Raw genomic sequence first — 6704 nt, 5'->3', positions numbered from 1 at the left:
GGGGGGTGGTGGTGGTGGTTAAGGGCCTGTGAGTTGAGCCCTGGGCGTTGGTTGAGCTTGGCCACCACCCACCAACAATTTGGCTGGGTTGTTATAGGTTTCAGTTACCACAGTTGCAAGTATTGAGGCCTTGCTGGCTTACCACAAAGCTGCAACTTGCAAGTAGTGAGGTCTAGCATTTGCATGTTAGATCGTGTGAACCATGAGTATCTTCTAAGTACCGCGTCCTGTTGCCACCAATCCACAACCTAAGGTAAGCATTATGAGCCCGTATTCTTTGTAGGTATTACGCACTGTCTCTCTAATTTTGCTGGCAGCCGCATGCTCTGGACTGGCTGCACTCATCTATTGTATCACATATGTGAAACCTTCCGCATGTCAATGTTAATTATATGCCCGGTTTGTAGATGATTCGATAGACAGTACAAAAAATTTCATTGTAGGTTTGGAATATTTTGGGATGTGAACAAGTTGCAAAGCTCAGTTCTCCATATGAGATCAAAAAATAATACGTATTTAGTTTTGCTCAGTTTCACGGGAGGGGTCGACCGATTTTGACATGGGAGGAGTCCGTTAAGAGAGACCTGAAGGATTGGAGTATCGACAAAGAGCTAGCTATGGACAGGGGTGCGTGGAAGCTTGCTATCCATGTGCCAGAGCCATGAGTTGGTTGCGAGATCTTATGGGTTTCACCTCTAGCCTACCCCAACTTGTTTGGGACTAAAGGCTTTGTTGTTGTTGTTGTTGTATTTAGTTTTGCTCAGTTTCATTGAGGAATGAAACAGTCATATTGGCTTTTGTGTTTAGGTGTTATCTTTTATCTATATAGCACAAGGCTTGTGTGGATTTACTTATGGAACTGCAATTTGTGTTGTCTTATTCGGCATATGCTAACCAATCAATGGTATCTTTCTAAAGACCTAGGTAAATACTCTGAGGAAAGAGGCTGGTATTGATGCCTTCAAAAGGGATAGTGATAGATCTAAGAGAGTGGTGAGGAGAGCCGCGCGGAACACTTAAATACATTTCTGGTTTCCTTCAAAATACAACTAGGCTCTGCTTTATAGAGGACTTCTAAAGGATGGCTTGAAAAGGGATGGATGCAAGGATGGTGAAGATTTGGTAATAGATGGTTTTCGCCCAGTTTTATGCAAATTAACTGGGCAATTCTCTTCTGCTTAACTAATAGGTAGAGGCAAATCTTTTGCCTCCGTTTCGAAAAGAAAAAAAGATTCGATCATAGGGGGATGGAAGAAGGAGCCGGGAGGAACGATTAGATACATCCTTGTTTCCTTCAAAATACAACTAAGTTCTGCTTTATAAAGAGGACTTCTAACTGATATTAGAGAACTCTCTGTAGTATAAGATGCAAACATTATTATGAAAGGATACCATCAAAACAAACAGTATACAACTAAAAGATACTGCCTCCTTTCCAGTTTAAAAGGCCTACGCGTATCTCTAGGTTGACAATTTTTCCAAACTAAGACGAGTCATAGATCGTAAATTTATACCATTAGAAACTTCAAATGTTATATTTTCCAAGTTATAATTTTTGTGATATACAATTTGCATCGCATCTACTATATCTAAATAGGAGAACCCCACTACATGATTTCTCTGCACATGCAGCCTATCCACCTCATCACTTGCCACATCAGCCTATCTAAACATGCAGGCGTGTAACGCCAGCCACCTCTTGCGTTTGGTTTTCAGCGGTAAATCACTTTCCCACTTCATGCATTGCATGCTCCTATGTCTTTATAATTTTTGTGATATACAATTTGCATCACATTGGTTGAATTGGCAAGCCCAAACTTGCATGTGACATAAACAACCTTCATCTACAGTATATTTCAGTGGGCCTCTTGACATAGCATGATTACAGTTTTGGGTAATGTTTCTGCTCACCAGTTTTGCATAATAGCAAACTGTACCATAGGCCATAGTCATGTTGGCTTCTAGTTTACGGATTACCTTCCAAGATTTGTCATCTTCATTTTATAAAATAGATTAGTGTGTCACCCAAACATGATTTTTAAATCGAATATGGTTCAGATCAGATCAAGGATATTGTGATTCACTATAATATCACAACTCTGCTATACTAGCATGGCGCGGCAATTGGAATTTTGTGCCAATTAGAGACTGTATTCGTCCCTAATAGCGAATCAAACACAACAAGAATTGTATATAATTCAGATAGTAGTTTCTGTGTCTAGCTGTGTTGCACTGAAATTACAAACATTAAAAACTGTAGAGACACCGATATTTGATAATTACAATACGTGCACATGGTATTCAAGCGCATGCATTTCAAACCCTTACTCAGTAGTTGAGTTATCTTTCTCCTTATACTCTCCCTCGTTGTTGCCTTCTGCAACTTTTTTTGACTCGTTGCATCATGTAGCCGACTTGTCAACTTTTTCCTTCTGAGCAATTGCAATCAATGTCTTGTTTATAGGTTGATGACTTTTCTCCTATAGTGCCTACTGCTGAAGATCACAATGGAAATACAGAGCGCCTGGCAAAACAAGTTTCCAGACGACAGGCTTGGCGACCGATATTTACAGGTGCTCTGCTTTTATGTATGACAGTGACATATGATGCCCTGTTTCCAGTTTGCGCATAGCACTGTTTCAATCAGTGTCAATTCCTCCACAATTTACATACCAACCTATTCTATGTGAAGAGTCTTGATCATATTCGGAATGGTAGCTTCCTTCTTTGTGGTATCATCACTTTGTGCATGCGATAATCTGATGGCGGGGTATGCAAATATCACTTTGGTCTACCAGTCAAGATATGAGATGACATGGTTCACTGATACTCAGGTTGGGAAATAATTTTCTTTCCAGCATGGTAGTTGGGAAAAGAAACTGGACTCTGTAAATCAGGGACATGATACACATTTGCTTTGGTCCCAAGCTTCAGTGTGTAAATTACCAGTGTTGCAAAATTGTAAACTCTTGTACCGATGTATAACCGGATGGTTAGCTGAATGGATATCAATTTGAGTCACTTGGGCTCGATTGTGTTGAAACTGCTGGAACTCAGAGAGCCTGAGATATCCAGAGAATGCAAGCAGAGCACGGCGCATGCACAGTACCTGTATGGGCTGACATTTCGGCGCCATAGCCTGCCTCCTGCCGAAAGCATTGCGGAGATCTGTATTTTTACTCCATTTTTTCTGTTTTGCCATTTCTAAATTTATTAAGTGAACTGGTCCTTCCACGAAAGGAATCATTTTGTAAAATAGTCATCTATCCACTGAGAGCGATGTATGTCAACTCCAATTATATGTACCTGCACGGCATAATTCTTATGGTTGGACTTGGATGCTTCCAAGCTAATCATTTTGGAATTTCTCGCTCAACGAACTTCATAATCATTCTGATGATCAGTTAGCAGTTGCCAGATTAATCTCCCCCATTTCTTCTTCTCAGAGGACCAATATTGTTGTTGGCGAGAGACAAGAATGTCCGCCGAGCGCTTCAGCTTGTAAGACCTTTCGTTGTTGTTGAGATAAGTCCAAACCTGCAATTGCATTACCACTTGGAATCCATAATTTCTAGTACTCCCTCCGGTCTTTTTTACAACGCACATGAGATTCGTGTCGAGTCAAACTTTGCAAAGTTTAACCAAAATTATCTTAAAAACTATCAACATGTACAATACCAAATATATTAGCGGGTACCGAGTAAAATGGCTCAATTAATCAGTATTCAGAAATTTCCAGGCAACTCACATCAAGCAAAAGCATTCATTTCACTAAACAAAAGGAAACGGAATGTAAGAGCAACCACAACTCCACAAGACTGGTTAGAAAATGCAGGCCTGACGTTCCTCCCCATCACCCATTCTAAGTCCAACGATTCAAAACAATTGATTAACAGTCGTCCAACCGATGGACACCCACACGCAGCACGTCCCCATGTTGCGCCAAGCAAGGACACGGCCTCATTTCTTTACGGCAACTTGCCACAGTCCCATGAGAAATGATAAGTTCAAAAATGTCAATTAGGGGGGGTGGGGAATCTCCTCTCAGATCACGATGTGCCCTCATGCGCGCCTAATAACAGCGGCATCGCTTTGCAGGCAGGCAGGCAGCACATCCCAGAGGCGAAATTAAGAAGGCATATCACAGTGCATTATTATTAGAAGATCGTGGTGCTCCTCGTGCCCAACGGTAGAGAATTTTGTGAACTGGCTTGGCTTCGATTTTCTTTTCTTTTCCCTCAACTACTGGCAGCGGCATGGCTTAAATTCCTGCGATCCCTCTGAGAGTATATTTTAATCTTTTCCCATGGAATATCTACAGCTTGAATAACATGAAATAATTCAAGTGGCAGGGCATGGCAGTCTTGCCAGACTAGAGAATATTAGTACAAGAAAGCCAAGTGATTAATAACACGATCCCCTCGATTTAACACAGGGATAGCGAGGATGATTATGTGTTGAGATAAGTACTTACTATGTACTCCCTCCATTCCGAATTACTTGTCTCAGAGCTTGTTTGATTCAAAGGAATTTTATAGGATTTCTGGAGGATTGAAATCCTTAGTATTTTTTCCTATATTGGTCCTTTGATTCATAGGATTGGATCCCATAGGAATTTTTTCTATGGAATCTTTTGTACTACATTTATCCACTCCAACCTCTTTTTACAATTCCTTTGTTTTTCCCGTGGCATCAAACAATCATTGCTAATTCTATAGGATTCAAATAGGCATGCCACTCCAACCCTACACTTTTCCTATTCCTACGTTTTCAAAATCCTACGAATCAAAGAGGCCCTTAGATTTGTCTAGATACGGAGGTATCTAGCACTAAAATGAGTCTAGATACATCTGTATCTAGACAAATCCAAGACAAGTAATTCGGAACGGAGGGAGTACTTAACATGTTTTACTAGCAGAAGAAGAAGCTGATGGATGGAGCACCGTGTTTGTGCCAGGCGAAAAGCCAAGGGAGGGAATATGCTGCTCGCCGGCAAAGGCAATTTGGGGCTGAGAGCAAAAGGAAGGGGTGGAGGAAAGGGGAGAAAGGTAGCTGGCTGGCTCCCGGAGAATGTTCATTTTGTGCGGTACGTTCTCCGTCGTGGAACGGAGTGCAGCACGTCACGCGCGCTCAATCCGCTCCTCTTGTAGCTTCCACCACCGGACGGAATAAAGCTGCGTGCTCCTCCTTTTTCCCTCGGCATCCTCGACGATCTTTCTTCTTCCTCCGTGGAACAAAACAGTATGCCATATGCGTAATGGGGATCTGGCACTGCCCGGACCGGATCGCCAGCATGGTCACATTGCCATGGCTAGCGCACTAATGATCCATCACGCACCTGCAGCCTCGTCCAAGCTGAGATGCCCGCCACGAGATGGGGAAGGAAGCATCGCTCGATCATCTCTATCGTACATATTTTGTTAGAGAAATAATCGTACTCCCTTCGATCCATATTACTTGTGAAGAAAAATGTGTATGGATTGAGGCGACGGTCGATGAGGGGCCATGTACATGATTAGCACGCCGTGGGGATGCATGCATGGCCTTTGGCTTGCAAAATACTCGTACAAATGCATGTGACGCGTCGCCGGCCGTGTCTCGTGCCGCACCGATCCCACTGTCCCAAGCCGGCCGGCGGTTGAATCTACCCTACCCCCACTCGATCATTGCGTTGCGATGCTCGACATGGGGAATTCCGGTCATATGCTCCGTGTGAAATGAGGCACCGGTACCAGCCTACGTGCATGCACCCAAAATTTGTGACAGACTTAACTATAGCATAATATGTTTCCGAGGGGCCCGGCACGCACAGGACTAGTTTTGTAAGGGCATCTTCAGCCGTTGGCCCTTCAGGGGGTGTCTAAAAGCGTCGCCTAAGGGTGAGCCGGCGCAAAAAAAGGCCCTGGGGACGAGTCGGTCCCCAGCCGTTGGCCCCCAGGGCCGCCCGCAGGCGCGTATTAAAAAAAAGGACTGTTCGGTGAAGTTATGATAAAAACTAGTTAAATTTCGGCCAAACATGACAAATTTCGATGAAATTCGCGCATTTTCATTACATTAACATAATCTAAAAAAGAAAAGGGTTGAAGTCGTCGCCGCCGTCGCTGCCATCGTCGTCGTTGGCCTTCTCCTCCTTGACGCGGGCGCCCCTGCTGGACCCTGCCCGGCGTCACCATGGCGGACTGGCGGCGGCGCGGCGTCGTCGTCGTCGCTGTCGCATAAGACGACGACCCCGTCTTCAACGCCGCCTCGTCTCCGGGGAAGCGCTCTGCCATGGCGACGAGCTCGGCGGTGGTAGAGAGGGAGAGAGAGGGGCTGCCGGTGGCGCTCGGGAGAGGAAGACGGAGACGGAGAGAGGGGCTGGGCGGCGGCGAGGGGCGAGTATGGTGTGGGCACCGGCGAGAACCGGCGGCTTTTATAGCCGCTTCGCGCCAAAACAGTTCGCCCCGGCGCCCCCGGGCGCCCCCCTGGCGCGCCGGGTTCGGCCTGGATCCGCCGGCGCTGTTTTCGGTCTAAACCGGCGAAAATTGGGCTACTGGAGACGCGATTGGGCCGTTTTTTTAGCGCCGGCGCAAAAAAAACGCCTGGGGAGGCTTTCCTGGAGGCGCGGCTGGAGATGCCCTAAGCACCCCGATGAGCATAGTCTGCGAATACTTGTAGTCGATTCAGCGCAAAGGACCGGCTGAAACCGACAGCAATATACTACT

The 6704-nt window shown here is 45.2% G+C and overlaps 1 protein-coding gene across 5 annotated transcripts in view; it reads left to right on the top strand.

Annotated features, from left to right (window-relative positions):
• LOC119285140 (protein MOS2-like) overlaps window positions 1-3021 on the top strand; it is a 5421-nt gene extending 2400 nt beyond the window's left edge. For 2 of the 5 annotated variants that reach the window (XR_005139361.1, XM_037564364.1), the window contains exon 2: window positions 2487-3021. The gene's annotated coding sequence lies outside the window, so the exon portion shown is untranslated. The other 3 variants (XR_005139360.1, XM_037564363.1, XR_005139362.1) reach the window with 2 other exon arrangements.
• The last annotated feature ends 3683 nt before the right edge of the window (window positions 3022-6704 follow it).

This window comes from Triticum dicoccoides, chromosome 4A, assembly GCF_002162155.2.
Source record: "Triticum dicoccoides isolate Atlit2015 ecotype Zavitan chromosome 4A, WEW_v2.0, whole genome shotgun sequence".
Classification (NCBI taxonomy): domain Eukaryota; kingdom Viridiplantae; phylum Streptophyta; class Magnoliopsida; order Poales; family Poaceae; genus Triticum; species Triticum dicoccoides.
This window is presented reverse-complemented; position numbering and strand designations above follow the sequence as displayed.